Genomic DNA, 15298 nt, shown 5'->3' on the forward strand with positions numbered 1-15298 from the left:
AGAAATCATCCAGATTCATCTCGCAGTCTGCATAGAAAAGGAAAAATTAACACTACACAAACTAAATCTTGGATGGGCACCTCCCAGCAAACCTGTGACATCGGTGGATGGCCAAGCCAGCGACGGGCACATCTTTATTGGAGAAGACTAAAATTGAGGCGATGCCTCTTCTTGTCGCCATCATCCTTGCATGGCGAGCCTCACTGGGACTCGAGGGCAGGGCACGACGCTGGGGCAAGGCGAGACAGAGGGGAAGCTCCGTGTGGTGGTGTCGTTTGGTCCTGGAGAGTCACCGGTCAAGACGGAGCTCAACAAAAGGAAGAGGAAAAAAAGGAGAACATGGGAAGGAGCGGGAGGAACGAACAAACCATGGTCGCACCGATGCATCAGACAATGGCGGCCGGTCGCGAGATGATGGCCTTGGCGCTGCTCCTCTCGGTGCGGCCTCCCGACGCGCGGCCCATTGCATCTGCGGCCGACGGCCGACCCGGTGGAACCTGCTGGTACGAAGGCGAAGGGCCCCGCACGTCGCGGCCATCCCTCCCGCTTCCAAATACGGCAAATCCCGAATTCCCCACGGCAACGCCCTCTGTGCTAGACCTCGGCCGTTGGTCGCAGGTCCGACCGCTGACTTGAACCACCGGGCGGTGGGTGGAGCAGGCTCTGACCTCGGGGCGAGGCAGACGCCGGCTGGGTACGACGACCTCGAGGCGGGGCATGTGAGGGCCGCCACGACCTCGGGCAGGGCAAACGTCGGCTAGGTACGGCGACCTCAAGGCGGAGCAGCTGCGGGCCGCGATGACCTCGGGGCGGGGCAGACGCCGGCCGGGTACGGCGACCTCGAGGCGAAGCAGCTGCGGGCCGTGATGACCTCGGGGCGGGGCAGACGGTGGCCGGGTACGGCAACCTCGAGGCAGAGCAGGTGCGGGCCGCGACGACCTCGGGGATCCGGCGAGCGACCGGCGACGACGACCCAGGGATGGACCAGGAGGGGGCCGGCGACCGAGGCAGACGCCCGCCGGGGCCGGTGACCTCGGGGAGGGGCACGCGCCCGCCGGGGACGACGACCTGAGGGCGGGCAGCAATGGGGCTTGGAAGCGGCTTAATAGTGGCGGAGCATGGAACCTTGCCAGAACTTTACCAATGGAGACAGCGGTGGGATTTTGTTTTGCTCTCCTTGGTCAAAGCGGTGTGAGTTAAATCAAGTGGGACCAGAACATAAGAAATGCTATATCCACCCACGTCAAAACAAAGTGCACCACAGACCAAAGGAAAGGACCAAAAACAAGTGCAAGAGGGCACCAGATATACACACAGAGAAATGACTACGAAAATTAACCAGAAAACTACCTACGTGTCAGCTGCAGGTTACTCCGAAAAAAAATCCAAAATTAGGAGAAAAATCGAACCTGTTCAGCTTTAGTATAGTAGTTATTTATCTGAACCTGATACTACCTTCATCCTAAGGCTTAAAACTTGCATTTTTTAAAAGCCAATAAAGTAAAATATGATCAAATTTTTAGAAGAAATGTATCAATAAATATGATATTTTATAGATACTCTATGAAAATATATTTCATTATTTTATCTAATAATATTGATTTTGTATTTTTGTATGGTAACGATTTTTGATAAAAAACTTGGTCAAAGTTGATATAGTTTGAATTTCCAAAAATAATATATAATGCTTAAGTTTTGGGCTGGTGGTAGCATATTGCCATATTCACTTGGGAAGATAACATCTTAGAGGCGTAATTAAGTTGCTGTGATTTCTTTAATAAAAAAGTAAGAAAAAGTAGGGCCTGTTGACGAAGAAACACTAGGGGAAAAAAGGCATTGTTGTACGACGCGTCGTTGCTATGCGCATGCGCACGGCAAAAAAATCTTTGCAGTGCGATGGCATGAAACCACACGACAAAGAATGGCGGCATGGCAAAGAATGAAGAAAAACGGGGCGCACGGTAAAGAAAATATCGACAGCAAAGCCGTATCCAGGCTCACGGCAAAGCCGCCGAATACGGCAAAGCACAAAAGGCATGGTCTTGCACGCCTTTGCCTAATGTTTTTAATAAACGCACGGCAAAATAAGTCTTTGCCTAGTGTTTTAAGAGCATCTCTAGCAGAGCCCTAAAAACGCGAACTAAAAACCAGAGTTCAGTTCACCCCACTCGTGTTTACGGGTCGGAAAACTGCCGGCGCAGAACAGAACCCCTAATCCAAAACCGTAAAACAGCTAAAAGTCCACCCGTTAGCTTTTTTCTTTTTTCCCTCTTTTTCCTTGCTTCTTCTTCCTCTCATCAACCAAGCCGGCCAACCGCCCCGCGCCGCCGCACCCCAGCCCCGCCCCGTGCCGCCGCACGCCGGCCCTGCCCCGCGCCGTCGCGTAGCAGCCCCGCCTCGAGCCGCCGCACAGCAGCCCTGCCCCGCGCCACCGCAGTAGTCCCACCCCGTGCCGCCGCACACCTCGCCGCGCGTCGCTCGACGCTGCGCCGCCATGATGACGCGTAAAGCACACGCCCGTTGGGAACCCCAAGAGGAAGGTGTGATGCGTACAGCAGCAAGTTTTCCCTCAGTAAGAAACCAAGGTTATCGAACCAGTAGGAGTCAAGGAGCACGTTAAGGTTGTTGGTGACGGAGTGTAGTGCAGCGCAACACCAGGGATTCCGGCGCCAACGTGGAACCTGCACAACACAATCAAAATACTATGCCCCAACTTAACAGTGAGGTTGTCAATCTCACCGGCTTGCTGTAAACAAAGGATTAAATGTATGGTGTGGAAAATAATGTTTGTTTGCGAAGAGCAGCAGAGAACAATGATTGCAGTAGATTGTATTCAGATGTAAAAGAATGGATCGGGGTCCACAGTTCACTAGTGGTGTCCCTCCAATAAGAAATAGCATGTTGGGTGAACAAATTACAGTTGGGCAATTGAAAAATAAAGAGGACATAACAATGCACATACATATCATGATGAGTAATATGAGATTTAATCGGGCATTACGACAAAGTACATAGACCGCTATCCAGCATGCATCTATGCCTAAAAAGTCCACCTTCGGGTTAGCATCCGCACCCCTTCCAGTATTAAGTTGCAAACAACAGACAATTGCATTAAGTATGGTGCGTAATGTAATCAACACAAATATCCTTAGACAAAGCATTGATGTTTTATCCCTAGTGGCAACATCACATCCACAACCTTAAAACTTTCTATCACTGTCCCGGATTCAATGGAGGCATGAACCCACTATCGAGCATAAATACTCCCTCTTGGAGTCACAAGTATCAACTTGGCCAGAGCCTCTACTAGCAACGGAGAGCATGCACGATCATAAACAACACATATATGATAGCTTGATAATCAACTTGACATAGTATTCCATATTCATCGGATCCCAACAAACACAACATGTAGCATTACAAATAGATGATCTTGATCATGATAGGCAGCTCACAAGATCTAACATGATAGCACAATGAGGAGAAGAGAACCATCTAGCTACTGATATGGACCCATAGTCCAAGGATGAACTACTCACACATCAGTCCGGAGGCGATCATGGTGATGTAGAGACCTCCGGGAGATGATTTCCCTCTCCGGCAGGGTGCCAGAGGCGATCTCCTGAATCCCCCGAGATGGGATTGGCGGCGGCGGCGTCTCTGGAACTTTTTCCGTATCGTGGCTCTCGGTAATAGGGTTTTCGCGATGGAGAGTATAAGTAGGCGGAAGGGCAGAGTCGGAGGCGGCGCAGGGGCCCCACACCATAGGCCGGCGCGGGCCCCATGTAGGCCGCGCCGCCCTATGGTCTGGCCCCTCGTGGCCCCACTTCGTATGCTCTTCGGTCTTCTGGAAGCTCCGTGGAAAAATAAGACCCTGGGTGTTGATTTCGTCCAATTCCGAGAATATTTCCTTTGTAGGATTTCTGAAACCAAAAATAGCAGAAAACAACAACTGGCGCTTCGGCATCTTGTTAATAGGTTAGTGCTGGAAAAATGCATAATAATGACATAAAGTGTGTATAAAACATGTGATCATTGTCATAAAAGTAGCATGGAACATAAGAAATTATAGATACGTTTGAGACGTATCAAGCATCCCCAAGCTTAGTTCCTACTCGCCCTCGAGTAGGTAAACGATAACAAGGATAATTTCTGAAGTGACATGCTATCATAATCTTGATAAATACTATTGTATAGCATATGAGATGAATGAAGTGATTCGAAGCAATGGTAAAGACAATGATTAAACAACTGAATCATATAGCAAAGACTTTTCATGAATAGTACTTTCAAGACAAGCATCAATAAGACTTGCATAGGAGTTAACTCAATAAGCAATAGATTCTTAGTAGAAATTTTGAAGCAACACAAAGGAAGATATAAGTTTCAGCAGTTGCTTTCAACTTCAACATGTATATCTCATGGATAATTGTCAACACAAAGTAATATGATGAATGCAAATAAGCAAGTATGTAGGAATCAATGCACATAGTTGACACAAGTATTTGCTTCTAAGATAGAAAGAAGTAGGTAAACTGACTCAACATAAAGTAAAAGAAAGGCCCTTCGCAGAGGGAAGCATGGATTGCTATATTTGTGCTAGAGCTTTTATTTTGAAAACATAGAAACAATTTTGTCAACGGTAGTAATAATTCATATGTGTTATGCATAAGACATCTTATAAGTTGCAAGCCTCATGCATAGAATACCAATAGTGCCCGCACCTTGTCCTAATTAGCTTGGATTTACATGGATTATCATTGCATAACATATGTTTCAACCAAGTGTCAAAAAGGGGTACCTCTATGCCGCCTGTACAAAGGTCCAAGGAGATAGTTCGCATTTGATTTCTCGTTTTTGATACATCTCAACTTAGGACATCCATACCGGGACAACATAGAAAACAGATAATGGACTCCTCTTTAATGCATAAGCATTCAACAACAGATAATATTCTCATAAGAGATTGAGGATTGATGTCCAAACTGAAACTTCCACCATGATTCATGGCTTTAGTTAGCGGCCCAATGTTCTTCTCTAACAATATGCATACTCAAACCATTTGATCATGATAAATCACCCTTACTTCAGACAAGAGAACATGCATAGCAACTCACATGATATTCAACAAAGGTGTAATAGTTGATGGCGTCCCCAGAAACATGGTTACCGCTCAACAAGCAACTTATAAGAAATAAGATACATAAGCGACATATTCTTTACCACAATAGTTTTTAAGCTATTTTCCCATGAGCTATATATTGCAAAGACAAGGAATGAAATTTTAAAGGTAGCACTCAAGCAATTTACTTGGAATGGCAGAAAAATACCATGTAGTAGGTAGGTATGGTGGACACAAGTGGCATAGTTTTTGGCTCAAGGGTTTTGGATGCATGAGAAGTAATACCTCTCAATACAAGGCTTAGGCTAGCAAGGTTGTTTGAAGAAAACACAAGTATGAACCGGTACAGCAAAACTTACATAAGAACATATTGCAAGCATTATAAGACTCTACACTGTCTTCCTTGTTGTTCAAACACCTCACCAGAAAATATCTAGACTTTAGAGAGACCAATCATGCAAACCAAATTTCAACAAGCTCTATGGTAGTTCTTCATTAATAGGTGCAAAGTACATGATGCAAGAGCTTAAATATGATCTATATGAGCACAACAATTGCCAAGTATCAAATTATTCAAGACAATATACCAATTACCACATGAAGCATTTTCTGTTTCCAACCAAATAACAATGAACGAAGCAGTTTCAACCTTCGCCATGAACATTAAAAATAAAGCTAAGAACACCAGTGTTCATATGCAACATCGGAGCGTGTCTCTCTCCCACACTAGGAATGCTAGGATCCGATTTTATTCAAACACAAACAAAAATAAAAACATACAGACGCTCCAAGTAAAGCACTAGTAGGAAAACCCTTATAGGCAAAAGCTTAGTTCTGTGGCGCACCACTAAAAATGCGCCACAGAAACTGTTTTTGTGGCGCACCAAGCAAGGTGCGCCACAGAAATAGCTTAATTTTGTGGCGCAGCAGCCGACCATGCGCCACAAAAACTTGGCGGGCCCCACAACCTGTCACCCCCAATTATCGGTGTACGTATTTCGTGGCGCACGCGGTGCGCTGCGCCACGTAGATTACTCGTTTCGTGGCGCACTTTCTTTGGTGCGCCACGAAGTATTTGATTCCGTGGCGCACTTGTTCCGGTGCGCCACGGAACTAAGGGAACTTAGCTATATCATCCCGTGCCCTCCCCGCCCACGCCTGTTCACCTCTGATCCGTACCGCGCGCCTCTCCCCTCTCCCTCTCCTCACCGCGCGCCGCCATGGTCGTCGCCATCGCCGTCGCCGTCGCCGCCGCCTTCCTACGCGAGGGCCGCCTGCCGCCACGCTCCTCCCATCCCCGCCACCTGCAGCACAAGCTGCCGCTACGGCGAGGAGGGGCCGCCGCGAGGAGGGGCCGCCGTCGCGTCAAGGTGGAGGAGCCGCCGCGACCTCCACCCTTGCCGTCGTCGTCGGTGAGCTCCTCCACAACCGTTGTTGTCGTCGGTGAGCTCCCTCCCTCTTCCTCCCCTCCCCTCCCTCTTCCTCCCCGCGCGAGCACAACGTGCTCGACGAAATGCTCGCTCCGGATGTATTGCTCGCTGTTGCTCTGGATGCATTGCCCCTAATCGTTTTGCTTCATATGGTGTTCATATGCATTGCTGCTGCTTGCTAGTGATGCTTATTGGAGTGTTCTATATGTTGTTCTGAACCTGTACAATGTGACAATGAAATTGTTCCGAACCGTACCTGTATATGGTGTTCATATGCATTGTCTGCTGCTGCTAGTGATGCTTATAGAAAGATGTGACAATGAAATTGTCTATGCTTATAGAAATTGGAGTGTTCTATATGCTTATAGAAATTGTCTATGCCTCTGCCTCTGCCTCTCTGTACTTGTTCTATAAATCCTTGTCTGAACCTGTACAAGGTAATGAAGACTTGCTCACTTGGTATTGCTTGCTAGTTGGACATTTGGTTGGTTTTGATGCTACTGGTTCATTTAAATGCAAGAAATGCTACTATGGTATGCTACTGTGGTATCCTCTGGATCATTTGCAATAGTCTGGTGCACTATTAATTATGCATTTCATTTATCTGGTTAGTTTAACTTGATTGATTAGATAAATGAGATGAACTGCTGAGCAGTAATGATCTCATGGATGGACTGGATGTAGCTAGAGGGTTGCCAATCATTGATTGGGTACCCTAGCTCATCTTGAGCCCTATTGGGTTATGATGCGGTGGCTTAGTGAATGTTCCTATGGGTTTGAGGTAGCCCCGACAGCCTTTATGTTGTCCAAGGGTGGCTCCCCTTTACTGTGGTCTGTTGTTGTGACTCTCTCATGCTATCTCGGTTGATCCATGACTAGATTACCAGTAGCTTTCTGTTGTTGAAAACAAAATAGACATTTAAATGTCTATATTCCGATGGTATAACTAGCCGTGTGGTGCTAGGTGAGTTTGGATGGCTAGTTAGGGATTAATCCATGTTGGATTTCTCTCGGTAGTGTCACCATACTGACATACCAATGTTCCCTTGGTGATTTCCTTCCGGCTGATCTTCGGTTTGCTTCCACCAAATGGCTTAGTAGCCGGATGATGATACAAGCTGGGTATTCTACCCATTTTGGCCTGGCAAGCATGTGGTGACTCACCGGCCTGTGTGTGCTTGTTGGGCATGCACACTTGCACGGTGAGCTGTTTGGCTGCATCCGCCCCATGCTATATATGTGTATTTGACCATGCTTATGATGGATTTCTTTTAAGGACTCTAGCTAGATTAGAGGGGAAAAAGTTGTTGCTTTGTTGCCTATGATAATGGATCATAAAATGTTTCCCTTTGTCCCCTGGTTGCCTCCTTAATTGATGCCTTATGATCCAAATTACTATATTATTGGATTGAGTGATATGGCTACTTGCTTGTTTGCTCTCCAAATTACCAAGTGATGAATATATAATCCCTTTGGAGCATCTGCCCCATGCTATATATGTGTATTTGACCATGCTTATGATGGATTTCTTTTAAGGACTCTAGCTAGATTAGAGGGGAAAAAGTTGCTTGCTTTGTTGCCTATGATAATGGATCATCAAATGTTTCCCTTTGTCCCTGGTTGCCTCCTTAATTGATGCCTTATGATCCAAATGACCCAAGTCCCTTGCATGATCCCATTTGTCCCTAATGTTGCTTAAGATGAATAAATTCCCTCTAATCACCATTTGGAGATCAAGACTAGTTCTTGATTTCCATTAGCTAGACTCCAATATTAAAAATGTCTCCCAAATATGGAGACAAACATTTTAACATTACCCCAAGTGATTTACTTGTCGATGATTAGATGGTTGGTCGATCACTCGTACACTCGGGGGTGGAGCAAGTGAGGCTTGGTGTGATGGCACAAATATCAATATCTTGTGCATCCTACCTGTCCTCACTTACTCCATCCCTGGATGTTAATATTTGTTTCGACCAACAAAGTATGAGGCATTCCATTTAGTTGATACCACTTGGCTCTTTCTTCCATTTTAGTGCCGATGATTAGAATGTTCGGTCAACTGTACACTCCGGGGTGTCGCTAGTGAGCCTGGTGTGATGGCACAAATATCAATCTCTTGTGCATCCTACCTGGCCTCACTAACGCCATGCCGGGATGTTCATATTTGTTTCGACCAACAAAGTATGAGGCATTCCATTTAGTTCATACTAGCTACTTCTTAATTGCATTGGCCTTTCTTCCATTCTAGCTAGTGCCGATGATTAAATTGTTTGGTCACTTGTACACTCTGGGGTGGGGCCAGTGAGCCTGGTGCGATGGCACAAATATCAATCTCTTGTGCATCCTACCTGGCCTCACTGACCCCATCCCGGAATGTTAATATTTCTTTCGACCAACAAAGTATGAGGCATATGATATCTAGTTGAGATACCACTTGGCTCTTTCTTCCATTTTAGTGCCGATGATTAGAATGTTTGGTCACCTATACGCCGCAATATACTTTGTAGACGAGCTCCCCTTTCCCTAGCCGCCGTTCCGTGAACGAGTCCTTGACGAGACAACAACGCCGACATGCCTCTCCGGCGCAGCACCACTTTTCTTCTCTCGCCGTCCGATACGTGAACGAGTCCTTAATGCGAAGACGGTGCCAGCCTCCCTAGCATCATGCCGAGCCCCGTTGTCGTGCTTCGGGCCGTGTCGATCAGTGGACACACGGTTTGAAGCGCGGCAACATGGCCCGGCATAATGCTGGGCAGGCCGGCATGGTCTTTGCATCAAGGACTCGTTCACGTACTGGACAGCGAGGGACTGGCGTGGTTCTGCGCCGGAGATGCAGATCGGCGTTGTTGTGTCGTCAAGCACCCGTTGACGGAACGCCAACCGGGGAAGGGGGCCCTTCGCAAAGTATACGGCGGTGTATACTGCAACTATGGTTTCCGACCATAGTATTTGTGTTGACCAACAATGTATGAGGCACTTATTCCATTTTGTCATTCCATTTGCTTTGAGATTTTCAAAATGCCGATGATTAAAATGTTTGGTCACCGTACACTTGGGGGTGGCGTAAGTGAGCCTGGTAAGATAGCACAAATATCAATCTCTTGTGCATCCTACCCGGCCTCGCTTACCCCATCCCTAAATGTTAATATTTGTGTTGACCAACAATGTATGAGGCACTTATTCCATTTTGTCATTCCATTTGCTTTGAGATTTTCAAAATGCCGATGATTAAAATGTTTGGTCACCGTACACTTGGGGGTGGCGTAAGTGAGCTCTGGTAAGATAGCACAAATATCAATCTCTTGTGCATCGGACTTGGTCTCACTAACGCCATCTCTAAATGTTAATATTTGTGTTGACCAACAATGTATGAGGCACTTATTCCATTTTGTCATTCCATTTGCTTTGAGATTTTCAAAATGCCGATGATTAAAATGTTTGGTCACCGTACACTCGGGGGCGGCGTAAGTGAGCCCGGTAAGATAGCACAAATATCAATCTCTTGTGCATCGGACTTGGTCTCACTTACACCGTCCCTGAATGTTAATATTTGTGTTGACCAACAATGTATGAGGCATTTATTCCATTTCTCTTGTGCATCGGACTTGTTGGTCTCACTTTCTTCCATTTTCATCATAGTAGGAAGCTCGGATGAAGGACCCCGATGCAAGCGAGCCTGGTGGGTAGAGATGACGGAGCAAAGGAGGAACCGGATGAAGACTACTTTGTATCTTGAAATTGTGAATTTTGTATGAATTAAGAGTTGTATGCAAAACATTTGACACTTGCCACTATATATGTATCTCGATCGGGTTCTAAGTAATGTGATGATGATGTCTATGTTATATCTCGTGCAATGTACATGATATTTATATTATATCCGAGTGTTGCTGTATATAACTCTGTGTATACTGTATTGCTTGTCTATAAACTGCATGTGTATAGCGAGCAGAACAAAATCGTGTATAATACAAGCAAATTCCGTGGCGCACTAAAAACCAATTACGTGGCGCACGCGTTTGCGTGGCGCACCTAAGAACAAGTGCACCACAGAAACCTTAATTCTGTGGCGCACGGGAAGGTGCGCCACAGAAACCTTATTTTTGTGGCGACGTTTCTGTGGCGCAGCTCCCATGCGCCACAGAATCCATTTTTGGTGCGCCACTGATGAGGCTTTTCCTACTAGTGAAGCACATAAGATGTGACGGAATAAAAATATAGTTTCACTAGAGGTGACCTGATAAGTTGTCGATGAAGAAGGGGATGCCTTGGCATCCCCAAGCTTAGATGCTTGAGTCTTCTTGAAATATGCAGGGATGAACCACGGGGGCATCCCCAAGCTTAGAGTTTTCACTCTTCTTGATCCTATTGTATCATCCTCCTCTCTTGATCCTTGAAAACTTCCTCCACACCAAACTCAAAACAAACTCATTAGAGGGTTAGTGCATAATCAAAAATTCACATATTCAGAGGTGACATAATCATTCTTAACACTTCCGGACATTGCACAAAGCTATTGAAAGTTAATGGAACAAAGAAATCCATCCAACATAGCAAAACAGGCAATGCGAAATAAAAGGCAGAATCTGTCAAAACAGAACAGTACGTAAAGACGAATTTTTTAGGGGCACTTAACTTGCTCAGATGAAAAAGCTCAAATTGAATGAAAGTTGCGTACATATCTGAGGATCATTCAAGTAAATTGGCAGATTTTTCTGAGTTACCTACAGAAGGGGCTACTCAAATTCGTGATAGCAAGAAATCTGTTTCTGCGCAGTAATCCAAATCTAGTATCAACCTTACTATCAAAGACTTTACTTGGCACAACAATACAATAAAATAAAGATAAGGAGAGGTTGCTACAGTAGTAACAACTTCCAAGACTCAAATATAAAACAAAAGTGCAGAAGTAAAATGATGGGTTATCTCCCATAAGCGCTTTTCTTTAACGCCTTTCATCTAGGCGCGGAAAGTGTGAATCAAGTATTATCAAGAGATGAAGCATCAACATCATAATTTGTTCTAATAATAGAATCATAGGGTAACTTCATTATATTTCTAGGGAAGTGTTCCATACCTTTCTTGAGAGGAAATTGATACTTAATACTACCTTCCTTCATATCAATAATAGCACCAACAGTTCGAAGAAAAGGTCTTCCCAAAATAATGGGACAAGATGCATTGCATTCAATATTCAAGACAACAAAATCAACGGGGACAAGGTTATTGTTAACCGTAATACGAACATTATCAATCCTCCCCAAAGGTTTCTTTATAGAATTATCAACGAGATTAACATTCAAATAACAATTTTTCAATGGTGGCAAGTCAAGCATATTATAGATTTTCTTAGGCATAACAGAAATACTTGCACCAAGATCACATAAAGCATTACAATCAAAATCATTGACCTTCATCTTAATGATGGGCTCCCAACCATCTTCTAATTTCCTAGGAATAGAAGTTTCAAGTTTTAATTTCTCTTCTCTAGCTTTAATGAGAGCATTTGTAATATGTTTTGTAAAGGCCAAATTTATAGCACTAGCATTAGGACTTCTAGCAAGTTTTTGTAAGAACTTAATAACTTTAGAGATGTGACAATCATCAAAATCTAAACCATTATGATCTAAAGCAATGGGATCATTGTCCCCAATATTTTGAAAAATGTCAGCAGTTTTATCACAAGCAGTTTCAGCAGTTTTAGCAGTTTCATGCAGTTTTGCACGCTTTGCATTAGGAGTGGAAACATTGCTAACACCAATTATTTTACCATTGATAGTAGGAGGTTTAGCAACATGTGAAGCATCAACATTACTAGTGGTGGTAATAGTCCAAACTTTAGCCACATTATTCTCTTTAGCAAATTTTTCTTCTCTTTCCCACCTAGCATGCAATTCAGCCATCAATCTAATATTTTCATTAATTCGAAATTGGATAGAGTTTTCTGTAGGAAATGACTTAATATCTTTAGTTTCATTAGGCATAACTTTCAATTTCAAAAGATCAACATCAGCAGCAAGACTATCAACCTTAGAAGCAAGAATATCAATTTTACCAAGCTTTTCTTCAACAGATTTGTTAAAAGCAGTTTGTGTACTAATACATTCTTTAAGCATGGCTTCAAGACAAGGGGGTACACTCCTATTATTGTTGTAAGAATTACCATAAGAATTACCATAACCATTACTATTATTAGAAGGATATGGCCTATAGTTGTTACCAGAATTATTCCTATAAGCATTGCTTGTTGAAATTATTATTTTTAATGAAGTTCACATCAACATGCTCTTCTTGAGCAACCAATGAAGCTAAAGGAACATTATTAGGATCAACATTAGATCTACCATTCACAATCATAGACATAATAGCATCAATCTTATCACTCAAGGAGGAGGTTTCTTCAACAGAATTTACCTTCTTACCTTGTGGAGTCCTTTTCGTGTGCCATTCAGAGTATTTGATCATCATATCATCAAGAAGCTTTGTTGCGGCGCCTAAGGTGATGGACATAAAAGTACCTCCAGCAGCTGAATCCAATAGGTTCCGCGAAGAAAAATTCAATGCTGCATAAAAGGTTTGGATGATCAACCAAGTAGTCAGTCCATGGGTAGGGCAATTCTTGACCAAAGATTTCATTCTTTCTCATGCTTGGGCAACATGCTCATTATCCAATTTCTTAAAATTCATTATGCTACTTCTCAAAGAAATAATTTTAGCGGGAGGATAATATCTACCAATGAAAGCATCCTTACATTTAGTCCATGAATCAATACTATTCTTAGGCAAAGATAGCAACCAATCTTTAGCTCTTCAGCTTAAGGAGAAAGGAAACGAGTTTCAATTTTATAATGTCACCATCTACATCCTTATACTTTTGCATTTCACAAAGTTCAACAAAATTATTAAGATGGGCAGCGAGCATCATCAGAACTAACTCCAGAAAATTGCTCTCTCATAACAAGATTTAGTAAAGCAGGTTTAATTTCATAAAATTCTGTCAGTAGCGATGAGGTGGAGCAATAGGTGTGCATAGTAAATCATTATTATTTGTGCTAGTGAAGTCACACAACTTAGTATTCTCAGGAGTACCCATTTTAGCAATAGTAAATAAAGCAAACTAAATAAAGTAAATGCAAGTAACTAATTTTTTTGTGTTTTTGATATGAAGAAAGCAAACAAGACAGTAAATAAAGTAAAGCAAGTAACTAATTTTTTTTGTATTTTTGATATAGAGAACAAACAGAGCAGTAAATAAAGTAAAGTAAAGCAAGACAATAACAAAGTAAAGAGATTGGATGTGGGAGACTCCCCCTGCAGCGTGTCTTGATCTCCCCGGCAACGGCGCCAGAAAACAGTCTTGATGACGCGTAAAGAACACGCCCGTTGGGAACCCCAAGAGGAAGGTGTGATGCGTACAGCAGCAAGTTTTCCCTCAGTAAGAAACCAAGGTTATCGAACCAGTAGGAGTCAAGGAGCACGTGAAGGTTGTTGGTGACGGAGTGTAGTGCAGCGCAACACCAGGGATTCCGGCACCAACGTGGAACCTGCACAACACAATCAAAATACTATGCCCCAACTTAACAGTGAGGTTGTCAATCTCACCGGCTTGCTGTAAACAAAGGATTAAATGTATGGTGTGGAAAATGATGTTTGTTTGTGAAGAGCAGCAGAGAACAATGATTGCAGTAGATTGTATTCAGATGTAAAAGAATGGACCAGGGTCCACAGTTCACTAGTGGTGTCTCTCCAATAAGAAATAACATGTTGGGTGAACAAATTACAGTTGGGCAATTGAAAAATAAAGAGGACATAACAATGCACATACATATCATGATGAGTAATATGAGATTTAATCGGGCATTACGACAAAGTACATAGACCGCTATCCAGCATGCATCTATGCCTAAAAAGTCCACCTTCGGGTTAGCATCCGCACCCCTTCAAGTTTTAAGTTGCAAACAACAGACAATTGCATTAAGTATGGTGCGTAATGTAATCAGCACAAATATCCTTAGACAAAGCATTGATGTTTTATCCCTAGTGGCAACAGCACATCCACAACCTTAGAACTTTCTGTCACTGTCCCAGATTCAATGGAGGCATGAACCCACTATTGAGCATAAATACTCCCTCTTGGAGTCACAAGTATCAACTTGGCCAGAGCCTCTACTAGCAACGGAGAGCATGCATGATCATAAACAACACATATATGATAGCTTGATAATCAACTTGACATAGTATTCCATATTCATCGGATCCCAACAAACACAACATGTAGCATTACAAATAAATGATCTTGATCATGATAGGCAGCTCACAAGATCTAACATGACAGCACAATGAGGAGAAGACAACCATCTAGCTACTGCTATGGACCCATAGTCCAAGGATGAACTACTCACACATCAGTCCGGAGGCGATCATGGTGATGTAGAGACCTCCGGGAGATGATTTCCCTCTCCGGCAGGGTGCCAGAGGCGATCTCCTGAATCCCCCGAGATGGGATTGGCGGCGGCGGCGTCTCCGGGAACTTTTTCCGTATCGTGGCTCTCGGTAATAGGGTTTTCGCGATGGAGAGTATAAGTAGGCGGAAGGGCAGAGTCGGAGGCGGCGCAGGGGCCCCACACCATAGGCCGGCGCTGGCCCCATGCAGGCCACGCCGCCCTATGGTCTGGCCCCTCGTGGCCCCACTTCGTATGCTCTTCGGTCTTCTGGAAGCTCCGTGGAAAAATAAGACCCTGGG

The sequence above is a fragment of the Lolium rigidum genome, chromosome 7 (assembly GCF_022539505.1).
Source record: "Lolium rigidum isolate FL_2022 chromosome 7, APGP_CSIRO_Lrig_0.1, whole genome shotgun sequence".
Lineage (NCBI taxonomy): Eukaryota > Viridiplantae > Streptophyta > Magnoliopsida > Poales > Poaceae > Lolium > Lolium rigidum.